The sequence below is a fragment of the Rhipicephalus microplus genome, chromosome X, assembly GCF_043290135.1.
Source record: "Rhipicephalus microplus isolate Deutch F79 chromosome X, USDA_Rmic, whole genome shotgun sequence".
Classification (NCBI taxonomy): domain Eukaryota; kingdom Metazoa; phylum Arthropoda; class Arachnida; order Ixodida; family Ixodidae; genus Rhipicephalus; species Rhipicephalus microplus.
In genome coordinates, this window is record NC_134710.1 from 62,358,565 (window position 1) to 62,376,513 (window position 17,949).

The 17,949-nt window shown below is 45.6% G+C and overlaps 1 protein-coding gene across 3 annotated transcripts in view; it reads left to right on the plus strand.

Moving 5' to 3' along the window:
* The window catches only part of LOC119176103 (uncharacterized), a 234,977-nt gene that overhangs the window by 87,754 nt on the left and 129,274 nt on the right, over nt 1-17,949 (plus strand). The window lies entirely within an intron of this gene.

A 17,949-nucleotide genomic window follows, 5' to 3' on the forward strand; every position in this document is an offset into this window, starting at 1 on the left:
TAGCACTTCCTTGCCTAAATTGTTAATAATCCGTAAATTAAAGCTTCGAGACCAGGGGCGCTGATCAAGCAAATAGAAAGGAAAAGCCACAACGAACCGTACATGGAGGACGATGCGTCCGCCAGATTCAGGCTGGCAGCGTGTGCGCTGCTCTCTTGAGAACAGCCTTAACCGCGTCTGTGCGGAAATGAAAGCCCAGTGAAAAAAAATGTGGTAAATAAATAAAAGGCAGACGCCAGCCGCGCAGCCAGCAGCTCTCACGTCGAAGGAAAAAAAAAGAGAAAAACCGTACGCGGTGTGGTGGAAAAGATGTCTTGCTTCGTGGCTGCGCTACGCTCCTAATTAAGCTGATTAAAGACGGGCCCCTCCTTCGAAGACTAAAAGATGACATGCTGATAAAGAGAGAGGAGACCTGGAAAAAAAACGAAAGGAATAACCTAAATTGGTCGTTATGCGGCAGGTGGATTAACAAGACTAATCCTACAGGGATCGATGCAAAACAAGACCATATGAAAAAAAAAAACAGCATGCACTCCTCGCAAGAATACCGGAATAAAAGCTTCGACCACAGATAGTGTGAAAGCCCACTTATTCGGCGGCGCCTTTGCGCTGAAAGGGAGAAACGTGGTTTCGGCCGTGGCCACAAAAGGAGAAAAAAGAAAAAAAAGGCGAGTGGGGTCTTTTCTCCCTTCATGGTCTCTTACAATTTCCTATTGATTTCTTTCCTGTCACTGGCTTTCTTTGGCTGAACTCTCCTATTTGCGTTCAAAGAAACTGAGTCAAACAAGTTTACGTGATTATGAATACGCTAACAAGTCGAGTGGCAGACGCTTTCTTCGTAGGCTAACTCATCAGTGCGAAATGTAGGCGGTAAACTTATTGCCCCACACTAAAATGAAACTTTTACATGGCCGGATGTTTGTACACGTGACGTGGCAGGTCCGTAAATTATCATCGCGCATACAACCTGACAGGAATGGCGTGCATATACTATTAGTTGAGCCCTAGTGCGTATTCACCTTACTCGTGGGGAGCCATTGTCATTATTACACGTGCTAAATAATGTTATGGTATTTTGGTTATTATTAAGCTAATCAATTATATACGGTTACCACAATGACCCATGTGACGAAGGCATGACATAGAGAGAATCAAGAAAAGACAGGGGGTTAATGAGGCGGGTGTATGTTGGCTACCGAACGAATGAAAGTTCATTGTCTTAAAGGATGGTGCTTCGGACTAGTTTGAAGCACAGTTGTATAAGAAGGTCAGTTTGAGTGGTGCGGACGATGCTAGTTATAGAGAGCGCCACCCCCTGAGGTCGAGTGAAGGTGTAGAAGCGTAGATGGTGAAAGCCAGAGCCGTTAGAAAGGTAGAACCTCACTGTCTTGCGGGTGAAGTTAGCGTACCTGGTAACCAGATCTCTACGCTTGCGAATATTTGCGGGCTTTGTACATACCGACCACGGCTGTGTCATAAACTCGGTAATAACGACACTGAAGGTTGAGGCTTCCTCTTGCTGCCTTTTGTGCGGCTTGCAGATACTGCAGGTGCATCGCAAAATACTGTACAATCACGTATAGCTGGTGGTCCAGCACACCGTGGCCGCCACCCCGCTGGAGCTGTAGTTGCGACTAGCGAGGCTTCCTCACCAGTGCTCTGGATCATGGCTGTATTTTACCAGGTGAAAGGCTTCTTAGGAGTTCAATCTGAAATCCTTAGCTATAAAGTGCAGTTGGTGTTGATGACTCTACGTATAAATATTCATTATAAGACCCCCATGTTTATTTTATAGGAGTAAGTAGTTTCAATGGCGTGAATAAGCTTGGAGATGTCTGGCCTCGTGGTTATCACTACCTTTATCCTTCTACTCTAATTTTGCCTGGAAACTTCGAATTCCAAGAACACGATGGACAGAAAAGCTGATGCTTGACATATAACTGACACAAGGTGAAAACCCCATGCTACATCTGGACTAAGAGACTGGCATATGAAAGCAGTGACCATTTTCATATGACATGTGGCTTGCTTTCTCTGCCTCTCAATTTCTGAATGACCCATTAATCATACCATCTATGCTGATGACATCACCATATGTTGTCCACGAGTGTTGAATATTGGGCGAGTTGGTTCGTCGTACTTGAACTGGTATAGCGCATTACGGGGAAGAAGAAACGGCCGAGCAGACCGACACAAGAGGACATAGCGCTCTGTCCTCTTGTGTCGGCCTGCTCGGCCGTTTCTTCTTCCCCGTAATGCGCTATACCAGTTCAAGTACCATATGTTGTACTGGTGGCAGTGATGGATGAATAGAGGCTGTGCTACAGGAAGCTATTGATGCCCCAGAAGATTACCTAAAACCGAGTGGTCTTCGGTGCTCGCTGCGGAAATCGAAACTGCTTCTGTACAGGCCCAAGAGCAGGGGCGCGCCAAACCGAGAGCGTGGAAGCCATTAGATGATATCGACATAACTCTTAGAACATGTGAGGACAGCTTGATTCTCAGGGTGGACTCCCTCCAGGTTCTAGGTGTGAATTCAGTGGATCGGCTTCAATAACCTGACGATTACGAGTCTCGTCAGAAAAACTCATAATGCCGTCAGAGTAATAAGAAGTGTTGCCAACCGGCAACAGGGACTTGAAGAAGATAACCTCGTAAGGTTGGTGCACGCCTTTGTGATGTGTCATTTCATCTACGTTGTAGCCATGCCCAACTGGCAGAGGGCGGACATGATAAGCTCAACACGTTAATCAGAAAGGCCACCAAGAGAGCTCTCGGGCTTCCCATGTACAAAAGCTCGGACAGACTGTTGCGTCTCGGCATGAACAACACGCTGGACGAAATTGTAGAGGCACAGGCGCAATTCGCCAGGCTGTTCACCACACATTCCGGTAGAAACATCTTGCGGGAGCTGGGGATTCTACCGATGGAAATCAAGCCTTGCTTCTGCAGCATTCCTCGTCAACAGCGAGAACAAATCACCGTAGTCCCCATCCCGCGAAATTCCCATCCCGAGCATAACGAGGGTAGAAGACGGGCCAGGGCAAAGGCTCTACTAGCCAACTAATACATGTTCCTTCTGCGACCATACAGCTAACTTGGGACATATGCTCTGGTGGTGCCCCGCGTTAGACTGTGGGGAAGTCATAACGCCGTTCAAATGAGAGGGTGCTATTATAAGCTCCGGACTCGAACAACCGTTATGGGTAGTCCACCGGGCCCGTGACGCAGCAGAGAGACTTGGTCTTTCTTTTCCAACGTGGGAGTGGCACGCAACGTGCTTTTGAATAACCATATAATGTTCATACATCCATCCCCAACAAAGTAACAATAAAAAACGTGACCCTTTCGTTAAAGTGCTGGGGATTTTTTATCAATTCACCATGTATGTAATCAATATTTTCCGGCCGGCAAAACAGCTGCATGTGCTTTAACAACTTTATGTACGTCGTATAGAACATGGCCAATGTTTGAGGACTCTTGGTGACGAGAAACTGAAGTGATTTGCGTAATCTAGAATATACGTTTCGTGCACTTCTGCGAGACTGTTTGTCGAACATTGTAAAGCCACATGAAAGCTGCCATGGTTGTCTGTGATCATCTTGATCATTCAACACTTTGGGATTTAAAACTCTCGAAAGATGAGAGACCAGCGGATCTCACGTCTGCTCTCCCTGCTCAGCTGGCGTAGTCAATCTTCGAAAGTGTGCTGCTTCTAGTACGCTATCATAACGCATTTGCTCCATGACCCTGAGAACAAACAGCCGGTTTGGTCACAGTGTGGACACATCTCCATCCTCACACAACACGAATGGCATCTCCACACACTATTTTTATACGATGGTTTGATTTGATTTGCTTGATCATACTGTCGCTGACCTTACGTTGTTAAATAAGGAAGAAATGCTCTGTCTGTGACAAAAGTGCTTAGGCAATAACCCGCACCCAAGGCGATTCGGCTGCCGGGTGTTCGTTGTCCGCAGAATTGAAGTCCACTCTCGAAGCAGGCAAGTGCGAGAGAGCCATTGGCACGTTCCGGCTTCGACAGCACTGAAATTCTCCTTTACGCGTGGAGTTGTACGCAGACACAACGTTGTTCAGCTCGCAAAAGCACGCTCGTATTGCCACAGTAACTTTTCACGCATCTTCGCAAGCCTTTTGCGAGTATATGAGACAAAGGACAAAAGACAAAAAGCTCGCTTCTTGCAAACAAAGGTGAAAAGAAAGCGGAAAGGGACCGTTCTCTACAGCGACCTTTGCAGGACCTACTTCACCATGCCATCAAAGGGGCGCTGTTCTGAGCCACAGGCCTCAAGTAAAGTGCGTTTCGAAGAGTGAGAGGGAAATGGCAGCAACTGCGAAGATGGGCAGAATGAAAGCCTCGGTGTTCGCGCCTCCGTGCGCAAAAGCTTGAGCGGAGAGGAGTGCGGCGAAAGCGGCAGCCAAAGGCCGCGATGCGAGGGGCCACTCCGCAATTCGGAACCGCTTCATTACTTCGGCGTACCAGCTAAAGCGAGGCCGGCGGCAGGGAAGGACTCCGCGGGAACAATACTGGCTAATGTAGCTCAGCCGCCCCAAGGGAAGACGGCGGTGCCAGTAAAGCTGCTCAGTGGAGGCCCTTCATGGAAAGTGTGCCGAGGGCCCCCCATCTCGAGGCCTTCACGTACACCATCGGCACCAACCCGGTGCGACGAAGCCGACAGTAACCCTCCCCAAATAAAGACACTGAGGGTCTGCATTAACAGGTCTTGTTATACTGCTCTGAGACACTCGGCCATACGTAGCGCGAAGCCCAGGACATTTCGGGGCTCTTTAGCGCCTATTCGTGTCTTCTAAGCGCGAGTCAAAACAGATGCTTGCCTCGTCCCGTATAGTCTAGCGCAGTGAAGCTTATACCTGGAAAGAGAAACAGTGGCATAATGTGTAGCGCCAGAATGAATATTGATCGCAAATGGGAATAAGTTGATTGTCTTACAATAAATGTTATATTGCAGGCCCTTGAGCAGGCGCAATTTGATTTCACTTTGTTTTATTTTCCTAAAGGCTGACATTCAGGGTGTGTTATGTACTGCGACTTGGCAGAAACTAACCGGCTAGCAGCGGCTTTTGTATTCAGTGGAATAAATAAATATTTTGTGTCTATTTGCATATACTGTAAAAATGAGAAAAGATGCGCGAGCGAAATGTAAAAGCATGCCAAGTTGCTAAATATTGAGTTTGAAATTCATGCAGTCAGCAGATGTTACTCGAGGTAAAACACATTTACCGGCGGTATATACATATACATATACATATATATATATATATATATATATATATATATATATATATATATATATATATATATATATATATATATATATATACTTGTTTTCCTCATACATATATATATATATATATATATATATATATATATATATATATATATATATATATATATATATATATAAGGGCACCAAGTCTGCCAGTACGAGACACTTGTCTGTTAGATTTCATAATTATTGTGTAAAAACACGAAAAACGAGCCCTCATATACTTGTTTTCCTCATACATATATATATATATATATATATATATATATATATATATATATATATATAGAAACCATAATAATCAATTTTCATGTTTGTAATATGCCCACCTCTGTACCAGGTAAATTCTATCCCGCATACAGGCCGTTTTCACAGAGAGAAGGAGCGTAGGCTCAAACAGCGGTGCATCTCTGTCTACCGGCCGCTCCGCCACCGCCGCTGGTATGTGCGGATTACTGCGTTTTGCATGCGCGGCGCGTGACAGGTCAATGTGTTTCCTTTTTTTGTTTTTAAATACGATAGTGTTTCTTGGGGACCTTGAACGCAAAAATTTTGGTCTGTCTGTCTGACAATACATTTGTCTGTTTGTGCGCCCTTAACGGTACTCTAAAGGGCACCTAAGTGGCCAAATGATACTCCAAACAGCCGACCCCATCCACAGCTCCCAACAATATTGCCCAAAATTCAGCGTTTATACTTCTGTGATTGTCAATTAAAAAGCAATTATTGCGCACACCCGAGGCACCATAACAACACATCAATATTCTGTATGTGTGTCTCTTGCTGGAAAAGGCATACATAAATAATTATAACGACCGTAGCGTTTATCACGTTGCACGGACCAGGCGATGCTTGCACGAAAAGGCAAGTGTTTCCAACGCTTTTCTAAGACGACACGGTAGTGGCACCTACCCGTCGCCTTGCGTTCTACACCTTAACAACCCCGAGACGGGGCGCTTCGTTTTCCGAGATAACTGCCAGATAGCGCTCATGTCTCACGTGTGACGTGACTTGATGCGCCCGTTCGCCTCCACTGCACGTTCGAGGCACTCTAACGCAGCGCCTCCAGAATACCATTCACCGATTTTTTTGCGCAGAACAGCGCAGAACATCAATTAAACGTTTCGTTCACTCTCTCTAGACGCAAGACTCTCGTCTTTTCACATTTGCAGTGTAGCATGCAAATATGGTGTCAATTCTTTTTGGATGCGCTAAAGCAGTTGTGCTGCCGAAAATTTAAATATAGACAATATAGACAAGGCTACTGTGGTGCTATGGTGGGCTGCGATAACTACTATCGAAAGCACAAAAGGCTGGCAGCAGAGACATGCGAGGTACCCGTTCCTTCGAAGTGACTTTACTTAGGTCACAGGCCTCTTTCTCCGATAAATATTATTTTTCTATAAGTGGGGTATATTCTCGTGGCCATTTCTTCATTACTACAGTTTGTGATTCTCGTTGGTTCTGGTACACTTAATCATCTGCAGCAAAAAGAAGCAATGTCCTGGCTGACGGTGAAGGCAGAAAATGATTTGCCCGGAATTCTGTCGCTATAACATATCAACATGCACCACTTCTGTGCAGCACATGAGTTAAAATGCCCGCGGTGACAGAAACTGAAGAGCGTGCCATTACAAGATTTTCGAATGAGCCCTTTCCAAACTGCATGACAGAAAGGCACGCAGGATATATTTGTTCTTCTGCTCAGGAACGTGCCTTTAGCATTTTTTTTTTCAATAGCATGTCATTTATCGGTTTTTCCCGCCACGGTGGTCTAGTGGCTAAGGTACTCGGCTGCTGACCCGCAGGTTGCGGTATGAATTCTTGGCTGCGGTGGCTGTATTTCTGATGGAGGCGGAAATATTGTAAGCCCGTGTGCTCAGATTTGGGTGCACGTTAAAGAACCCCAGGTGGTAAAAATTTCCGGAGCCCTTCACTATGGCATCTCTCATAATCATATGGTGGTTTCGGGGCGTTAAACCCCACATATCAATCATCATTTATCGGCTTGCCAATTTTACTACAATAACTGGGCGGTTTTATGACAACCACACTTTTTTTTTGCGGCAGTCTGAGTGTCGTGAATAATCGACCCACAATTCATAAAGCCATATAGTGTTACCCAAACACGTGCGCTAATCGCGTGATATTTCAAAATGACAACAATGTTGATTTATTGATTGATTGATATGTGGAGTTTAACGTCCCAAAACCACCGTATCATTATGAGAGACGCCGTAGTAGAGGCCTCCGGAAATTCGACCACCTGGGCTTCTTTAACGTGTGTCCAAATCTGAGCACACGGGCCTACAACATTACCGCCTCCATCAGAAATGCAGCCGTCGCAGCCGGGATTCGATGCCCCGACCTGCGGGTCAACAGCCAGGTACCTTAGCCACTGTACCACCGCGGCGGGGCACGGCAACAGTGTTACTAAAAACGGGCGCACTCTCGGCGTATCGCCAGTGGCGGCTGCTCGCACCGAACTTAAGCCATGCCGTGCTTGCAGATGTGCAAGACGTTTGTTTTCATTTTTTCCTTGTATGTTTTCAACGAGGAAATTCGAGCTCATTCGTCGCACATCCGTTTGTTATCCTGCGCAACGCAAGCTATTTATTGCGACAACGACACGAAATAACACACGCATCAGTGTTTGTGCCATCTTCGTTATAAGCTTTGTATTACAAAGGTTCTGAATTGAGCCAAATGATCGGCTATCGATTGCATATAGCTGAATAAAATTTTAAAAGACAGGATATGATCGAAAAACAGTAGATGACCGAAGCGCAGCAGCCGATCGCGCAACTTTATTGGTGTATATAAAATTTCTGTATCGTGACGAGTGCTTTCGTAAAACTGTAATAAAGGAAATGCTACAGCACATGCCGCATCGCGCATGTCGATAAGCGACGTCCTTCATACATCTTGCCCGATTTGAGAAGTGGCATAGAAACACATTTTAATAATGCTGGCATCATCATCATCATCATCAGCCTGACTACGTCTACTGCAGGCCAAAGGCCTCTCCCATGTTCTGCCAGTTAACCTGGTCCTGTGCTTGCTGCTGCCAATTTATACCAGCAAACTTTTTAATCTCATTTGCCCACCTAACCTTCTGTCTCCCCCTAACCCGCTTGCATTCTGTGGGAATCCAGTTAGTTACCCTTAACGATTTTTCCCTGATTATCGTTGGCAAGCACAAAATGATCATACGGGCAGCTAGACGCTTAGCTATCTTATCACACTGCTGCCAATGATTGGTCATTTGTGTGTTGAGCTGGAAACAACAAAGGGAACACGTTCTCCGTCGGCAGGGTCACCAGCCGTCCGGCTCATGACGTCATCTGAAGGGCGCGCTTAGTGGTAGAGGCTCGTCTGCATCTGACTTTGAGGGAAAAATGCTGGTGCCTTCTCAAGTTGTACTCGGCTATAGTTTTGCTAAACTTAAGGAATCACTGCAAAAGAATCCAAGAGCCATTGTAAACACTAATGCGCGCACTTAAAAGGGCCCTGAAACACTTTTTTGAGTAACCATGAACTTAATTCACTGGAAAAGCGTATTGCCTCACAAATTGACCGCTGCAAAAATTTTAAGAATCCGTCCAGTACGAGCGGAATTACAAAGACTCGTCACAAGCTGCAATCGCATTCTCTCTTCTCTTGTCCCGACGAAACGCTGGAAGCTAAGCGTGGAGGGATGAGAGGGGCAAACAAAAAACGTCATGTGTGCCTCGTGACCTTGAGCACTTTGTCTTTCTTTTTTTTTTCTTCAAATACGCGGTTTTTTCGGCGCGATCGCGCGGCACGTGTAGACAACTGATGGCCTCTTGCGGCGATCTCTTTAACGACCGAGTGCGCCATGTTTAAATTAAATAATGGTTGATAGAAGGGCATTCTACGAGTGATTTTTGAGCATCTTCCGTCATTTGTCGAGGGAAGAAAAAGCCATTCTTAGGTGACTTTGGTAATTTATTGTGAATTCCTAGCCGCGTGCTGCGCTATTACATTTGGCTCACGTGTTCTCGGGAACCGCTACTACCGATCGGCAGCGTTTTCTGACCATGCTCAGAAAGTGTTGCAGGGCTCCTTTAAAATGCAGCTGAACAATGGCGTACGTATCTCTTAATTCATCTCCATTTACTTTTCGCCTGTTGCTTCGACAGTTGTCCGAAAATTTAACGCAAGTGCACTCTATCAGACCCACCACAAGGCCAGCTATAAGAAAACAAACTAACCTGCGTGTGGTGGAGAGGGTGAAGCGAGAGAGAGGTTACTAGTGGCGAGCGCGTGGCAGGTGAGGGAGAGAGTGACGTCACCATGCACTGCGAGGGAAGGCGTGACCTACTTGCCACCACCTCAACACCTGCGACGAGGGAAGCGTGGTGCCTCACGTTGACACAAAGACACAGACGGGCAGAGTTACACGATTGATTGATTTGTGGGGTTTAACGTCCCAAAACCACCATATGATTATGAGAGACGCCGTAGTGGAGGGCTCCGGAAATTTTGACCACCTGGGGTTCTTTAACGTGCACCCAAATCTGAGCACACGGGCCTACGACATTTCCGCCTCCATCGGAACTGCAGCCACCGCAGCCGGGATGGGCAGAGTTACACAGATAGTCAATGAGCTGCTTCGTATCTAATAAGAATGGGGGGGGGGGGAGCATAATCGGCGAGCATTCCCAAATCATGAATCATATATTGTCACTATCCTTCAAGAGGAAGGTATATAGCAGCTGCATCTTACCCCACCGTGGTGGTCTAGTGGCTAAGATACTCGGCTGCTGACCCGCAGGTCGCGGAATCAAATCCCGGCTGCGGCGGCTGCATTTCCGATGGAGGCGAAAATGTTGTAGGCCCATGTGCTCAGATTTGGGTGCACGGTAAAGAACCCCAGGTGGTCAAAATTTCCGGAGCCCTCCACTACGGCGTCTGTCATAATCATATGCTGGTTTTTGGACGTTAAACCCCAAAATATCAATCAAGCAGCTGCATCTTAGCGGTACTTAGCTTCGGAGCAGAAACCGGGAGGTTTACCAAAAGGGCTCAGCTGAAGTTGAGGATAACGCAGTGAGCAATGGAAAAGGAAATAATAGGTGCAATGCTAAGAGACAAGAAGAGAGCAGAGTGTATGAAGGAAGAAACGTGTGTTAAGGTCATCATAGTCAAAACCAAGAAGAAGAAGTAGTCATGGGGAAGGCACGCAGCGCGTAGACAGGATAACCGCTGCTCATTAAGAATCACTGACTCGATTCCAAGATAAGGCAAGCGGGTGAAGGGTAGGCAGAAAATTAGGTGGGCAGTTGAGATTAGGAAGTTTGCGGGCATAAAGTGACAGCTGCGATCACATGACCGAATTGACTGGCGGCACATGAAAGAGGCCTTTGTCCTGCAGTGGTCATAGTCACGCTGATGATGATGATGATGATGATTCCTATAGGCCTCCCTCTATGACAGGAACATCGTAGTCCCTTCCTGACAACATCAGCGGTTTTCTACGTGTTGAGCCATCTTTTGCGCTCTGTTTTATTACTCTCTGTTATTTCTCTACTGCTAGACAGCCTCTTGGTGAGGCTTAATGCGATCTGTGACAGTTGAGATATTTCAATGTTGTCGCTCGCCATGATTCAGCATTCTGGGGACTAACACATCAGGGATAAAAAAAAACACCACATTCGTACAAACTCCACTCATATGACCCATATATTCTTATACTTGGGGTATTGTAGTGGTATGTACAAGCGATTGAACGTCATGTCGAAGTTCTTTTACTTTCTCCTGGGATGGCATTGTAAGTGGGAAAGGCGGCCGCTTCTTGGCAATATGCTGAAAGTTTTTATTTGTTGTTTTTAGTTTTTCTTTTTTCCGCGGTTTTTATTTGTGTTTGCTGGTCTTGTGTAGCGGTGAGTGATACGCGAAAATAGACGGTATCAATGTAAACAGTGCCTTAACATCGTCATACACCGCTGCATGCACTCATCTGGCGCCTCAAGCCTGCCCTGAACCTACTCAGCCTGATTCATGTGGTGTTGTACGCAGAGGTGACATCCAACATTTGCTACATTCGACTGTGTGTCGCCAGCCTTGAGGACAAACGCCAGGTTGTTCACTTTCACGGCAGCCATTGGTTTAACAAAGGAAGCGGGGATGCGAACGACGACCCCGCACGAAGGGAGAGACAGGCACGATGACGAGTCCAACTCGTTGGAGAAAGCACGTGATGGAAAGCGATAGTGTCTACTCGATCTGCGTGGCGCACTCCTAATCACACCACTTATTTTGCCCGATGCTTCCGAAAAAGCCCGCTTCCTTGAGGAAAAGCCAATTTCATGGGGCATTTCGCGTTCGATGTATCAAGTGTTCCGGGCGATTTTTATTCGATGTGGCCCGTAGATTTCCTCTGTGTTCTCATTCGAAAACAGTTTGATTAGGGCAATATGATTTAACTGAGGTCGGTTTAGTTGGGTTCGACTGCATTAAATTAGGCAAATGGAATCGTAACTTTTTTTCTTATGTGATGGGGGCCGAATCTACAAAGCTTTACTTTAAGTGCGAGCTACCGTTGATCAGCTACCTTCGCATATGCTATGACAAACTTTATAGTATGCCATACCTCTTTATTTCTTATGAATAATTTTGCCGCAAGAACATTTTATTAATGTGGGCCCAGTTTTTTAGCATTTAAAAATTTCACACAATGAACGTGTATCTATACAAATACATGTCTGGTCTGCCTCTCAGAATGTAACGAATATCGATCCAAATTTGGTGTTCGTGGCCGGAAGTATTTATGCACCACAGCATCATAACGACGCAAAATATTTGCCACAGTCCAAAAGCTAGAGCACTTTATCACTAACAACTGTCACACAATGTGTACTATGTTGCTATAGCTTCGATAGGCTTTACAAAGTATGGTACACCAAATTTTTTCAAGCGTGAACAGCTACCGCATGTGATTTTGCAGAATCACCGGCCTAGTTATTGTCGCTTACACGTGACTCTCATTTTTGTAGAAGCCACGCGAGAGCGCAATATAATTATTACTAGGCAGCAGGGGGGGGGGGGGAGGAACAGGGATCGCACCGTGTTCTTCGTGAGTTCCCGTCGTCAGTGAGCTTAGCCGTTCGCATGCATTAGCTTCATTTGACGCGACACGCTAAACAACGGGAAGAAAAGAGGGTGACGAAAATACCGCAGCGTCACACAGGCCACTTGTTAGCACCGGCGCCCATCATGGCTTCGAGACACGTATACTCGCGCGCCCTGAGTGACGGCCGGCGGCCGGTCACGAAGCGGGGCTACGGGTCGGGCACGCGGCTGCTGTTTTCGCGCTCGTTCGGCTGCTGCCTGCAAGGCCAAACGACGGGGCACCTCATTAGGGGAGCCAAAGCAGGGCCTCCATAGACGGAGACAAGTTGCCGGAGACGGCGACCACGTCATTGCCGAGTCCGGTCCCGTCTCGGGCGCTAATCCGGCTCGCGCGCGCCGCCACGGTGCGAGCCTAGATGACCGCACACGCCGTCAGCGCCATAACTTGGCGTTACGCCTCGGCTCTCTTCCATTATTAACCCGTCGCTTGCAGCATCTCCCTCAAGAGACTGCGATGCTCGCAGCGAAGTCGCCCGGCGGCTGCCGCGCTCTACACGTGGGCTGTTTGAACGGCACTGCGTGTGTACTTGCGGCTCGTCTCGCACGAATTGCTCCTGAAGGTGCTGCCCGTCAACGGGTCAGGCAAATTGTGCGGGTGGCACCGAGACGTCACCAGAAAGGACGCTACCAGTATAAACAACAAGGACAACAACGACGGTAGCAAAATTATATTGTTTCAAGAAATAACGAATCACAGAGCGCGGGCGTTTAAAAGATGCAGTGTTGATGAAACTGGTAGCTCGTGGTCTTGTGCACCTTATAAGTGACTGTTACGGTTAACTAGGCGGAGCTTCTTTAAAAAAGACATACTGACAAGCGCTATTAAATCATTTTAATCAATCAATAATTCAATCAATAAATCAATTATTCAGTGCACATAATATTGAGTTACAATTGCGAATTATACAGATAGAGAGGGAGGTCCCAAAGACAACCGACTGAAGAGAGGACCTCCCTTAAGGAATGTGTAACAAAAGCATGTATAACGCAGCTCATTAGGTAGTACACATGGTGAACACTGTAACAAAAGAAGCATTAACACTAACATGGTTTGATTATAAAAAAGGGCAAAAAAGGGGTGATGAAGTTAATATGCTGATAGCAAATAAGTTGCAAGGTTAAATTCGAACGCATGTAAACTTTATGGCATGCCAATGAATTCCAGAGTTGTGTGGTTCAGAAGTTAGTAGTGAACGTACCATTACTTCAGGGTTTCAGTAATAAATAGCGGTTGCTGCATGCGAAACTGGTTGACGAAGACTAAGCATACTGGCTTTTGGTATTTTTGCGAACGGAACCTTTCAGTTGTTGGATTTGAGCATCAGTATTCCGAGTAAATATTCATGTAGTTTTCCTATAGCGACAGAACACCGTTATAGGTGAGCAATGGATATGATTCTGACGTGTAGCTGCTGTGTGACCAGATTCATGTTTCCCCGTGATTATATGCATTCATTATTACACGTATGAATGAAATTTTAGTAAATATAGATTTGTGTTTTACAGCGAAAGATGTCACGCGATTAAAACATGGGTCACGCACAGCGCCGTAGTTTTCCGCCGCCACCGCTGGTGTCCGTAACCAGTATTGAAAGGAAAAAAATGGTATTCAAACCCAAGTCTGCTGCATGCCAGCCCAGTATACTACCACTGAGCCACACCATTGCTTGAAACTCGTTTCGAAACAAGCCTTAAGCAGGCTTGGTGTCACGAAAGGAGTCGCGTTAATATGAGTATTAAAGTGTTTTCGACCATCAAAGGAACATCCAGGCGTCACACAACGCGAATCGCGTAACGAGTGGGTCGTCCAGTGCTCCAACACATTAGAAAACCTCTTCTTGAACACCTATTAACTGTGGCGCATACCCACTTCCTGCATAATTCTTCATCGTCATCAGCCTATGCATAAAAAAATTTCACAAAATTCCTAGCAAGTATGAAGCGGATACCACGCTTCTCCAAAGAATGACGAAAGGTTGTACAGTGGTTGCTGGCCTACTAAAAAAATTATAATTAATTATGCAGTGTTTTACCGAAAGATTGTTTAGAAAAGGCTCTGAAGGCCACTCTTCTTGTTTTCGCTCAGACTGTTATGCGCGTTCCGCACAGGCTTGGCCTTTTTAGGGGTGAAGCTGCTCTTAGTCTAGCACTGTCATGCGTCAGGCATAACCAGCAGTATGAACAGAGAGACAACCAGATAGACAAACAGACAGACACACGGACGGATGGAGAGATGGACACACGGATGGACGGATGGATGGAAGCGTGAATGGAAACACAGATGTATGGACGGATGGATGGACTGGTGCACGGACGGGGGATGGATGAACGATTGCACAGACTAATTGATGCACGGACAGACGTACGAATAGACGGACGCACGCACAGACGGACGGGCAGGCAGACGAACATACAGACGGACGAACGGATGGAAAGGTAGACAGATGGACAAACAGGCCGATAGACAGACAGATGGACGGACGCTTCACCCCACTCATCTTTACTCACTCCTTGGATATGCTGTAATTTTTCTTTTTAAATTCAATAAATTGCAAACATTACTTAAATAAATTTCCAGTGCCATAAGCTGCCTTTCTTATTAACGATAAAACATTGTCTTCAAATTACAGGTGTTTATATAATGTAATACCGAGAACAAGACATTATCAGTAGGATCAAGCGTGTTTAATTGAAGTAAAAATTAGTCATGGAGGCACTGAAAAAAAAAAACCTATGGCTTAGAAGAAAATGAAGAACATATATTCTGTATTATTAATGAGTACTTCATTTTGTTGGCAACAGGTAATTATGTTGTCCACGTGATGGTTAATCTTGCACAACATTGAATCAATGTTATTGTCTAAACAGAAAATAGCAATGTCGACAGAGTGAGAATACAGTCAGATGATTGAAGGCCCTGTGAAAAATAATTGATATATATTAAGTATAACAGAGGTCGTTATACTGATCCCTGCAGTACCCCAGTGTCACTTGTTATAAGTATACAACGTACTATGTGTCTTTCAAATAGTGTGCTTTTTGTGCTCGATTTCTTATACGGGGTGTGTTTTTCGCATTTAGTTTGGTTCGAACATACATACATAATGCGCTTAGTTCTATCGTATTTAAAAAGTGGTTAAACCCCCTCCCCCTTTCCCCTCCACTAAAAAAAATTGTCTGACTACACCACTGCCTAGGTTTTTGAACGCACACTTTGAAGGGTTCATGCAAATATGCTCCTGTTCTGTAAAGATGGAAAGGCTGTCGCAGCTTTTCAGGACACACTGGTATCATTACCCTAGATTAGAGGAAGGCTTTCTTTCTTACTTTCCTTCCTTCTCTCTTTATTTCTTTGCGTGATTTTTCTTTCTCCCCGTCTTTCTTTCTTTGCATCAATACCGCATCATTGGACATGATAGGCAGAGTATACGGCGTCGCCCCGTTTCACCACGCGCTGAACCGTTGCCCCTATCATAGCAAAAGCTCATTGTGCCTTTTGAGACGAGACAAATGCGGGGAATGTGGGCGATGATAACCACGATCATTTTTGTTTCTTCGAAATAGCTAAGTATAAAATTTGCAATTCCTGCATTTTACGCGCCGGAATATCCCCTGATCAAGGGGGTATACGCCATCATGACTGGGTTCCGAATTCCCATCGAGTTCTTCGAAGAGCACCTCACGCATGATTAGCAGCCGTTTTGACATTCCACATACATGGGAATGCGGCCGCAACTACGGGGTCAGTAGGCGCGGCTATATACTGTTACAAATGGGGCTTGGCTTATTATTTTTTTTATTGAAGTGATCAATGGTTTCTTGTTTAGCCATGCTGCTGCCGCTAGCTATTGGTTCTTTTTTTCTCTTGTGCACTCAGCTTCTACGAGAACAATCAGTAACTTGTGAAGTATGTTTTTATACCGTCAATTGGTATTCACTGGCTGCTCAGGCATGCAACGGCATTTATGTATCACGCTGCCAAAGCGCATACACAGCCAGGCACGGTATTAAACGAACACCACTGCGATTTACGCAGAGTTCTTCCCTAACTTACAAACAACTTCACTGCAAAACTCGTGTATACGTGTACTCATACTTGCCTTCCTTATTTACCCGTTCTCCGATATCGCCACCTATGTGCGAGACACTCAATATATTCTCTTTAATGGGTACACTCTGTGCCCGTCTCTGTATACACCGAAGAATATTTCGTATGCAGGTGGTATAATAAGGTGAGATATGTTTGGAATAGTGCTGTCAAACTCGCGTACTGATAGTCATTTTGCTGGCATGACGCATAGTTCTGCTCCGTCAGGTATATATGCACTATGGATCGATAGCTCACTCACTGTTGCAGCATATACATCCGATGACATTCTGCAAACATGCGGGCGTGCAATCATGGCTGTAAAAGCGCGGAAGCATCATTGCGTCTATACTTGCGTGTACAAAATGTGGGCTGCAAACAAAAAAATAAAAAAAGGAAAGAGAATTACCAGGATCAACTTCTGCAATCCAGGCCACGTGCGCTTGGCTGTTGCATCACTGTGTACGCTTTCTTGGACGAATTGGGGGAAAGCAGGCTCACACTGGTGGCAGCGACAAAAGTGGCCACTTTAGAGCTGGACACACGGTGCGATTCAGCATCCGATCACATGAATGCCAAATACGTACAGTTGTTGGCACTAACAGCCATATACGGCCATTCCCATCCGAATTCGCACCATGTGTCCAACACTTTATGGTCGTGAATTAGCCGGTACACGTTGTGAACGGCGTGTGGGTTGCGACATGCGGAAAGTAGCTTTTTAATCCCTGCTCTGTCTTCCACCAAGCTGGCACGTCGTGGTCACAGTCACCATTTGTAGTCATGCGTTTCCTTAATATGCTCATTCTAACGAATGTTGGACACAATTTATGTTCACAAGCTGCGCTTCACTCATGAAAATAATATAGCTAACGATTACGTCCTCACAATAACGAGTTAGCAAGATGTTATTTTTTAAGTAAAAGGTCCATGGAGGCTAGAGGTGATAAGAACTCATTGAGTAGGGAACGTCGCTGAAAACATCCTTTCGTTTGGAGTGCAGTAGTTGCCTTCAAGATAATTCATATTGTGGAAACGTTGGTTCCAACAACATTTCCTTCACAACGACTTTCTAAATTATAGGTGGCACGCACTATGGACATCAAGTAAGGGCAGAGCAGTGGCTTCAACTACAAGGGAATCATGATTCAAATATGCTTCGTTAACCATGTTTAAACTTCGTGTTGGGCGCCATTACACAAAACACGCCTGAATTTAGCGCTGAATGTGTGTCTTAACACGCATCCACAAGTTGCATAGATATTCATCGTATACGTCGGTGTTCGGGAGTAACTGAAAACACGTCGAACGCACTCAATTTCTTACTACGCGTAAAATATTTACGCTGTAATGTTTTCATCCAATATGAAGTTATTACCGTGATCTGATGCAGGA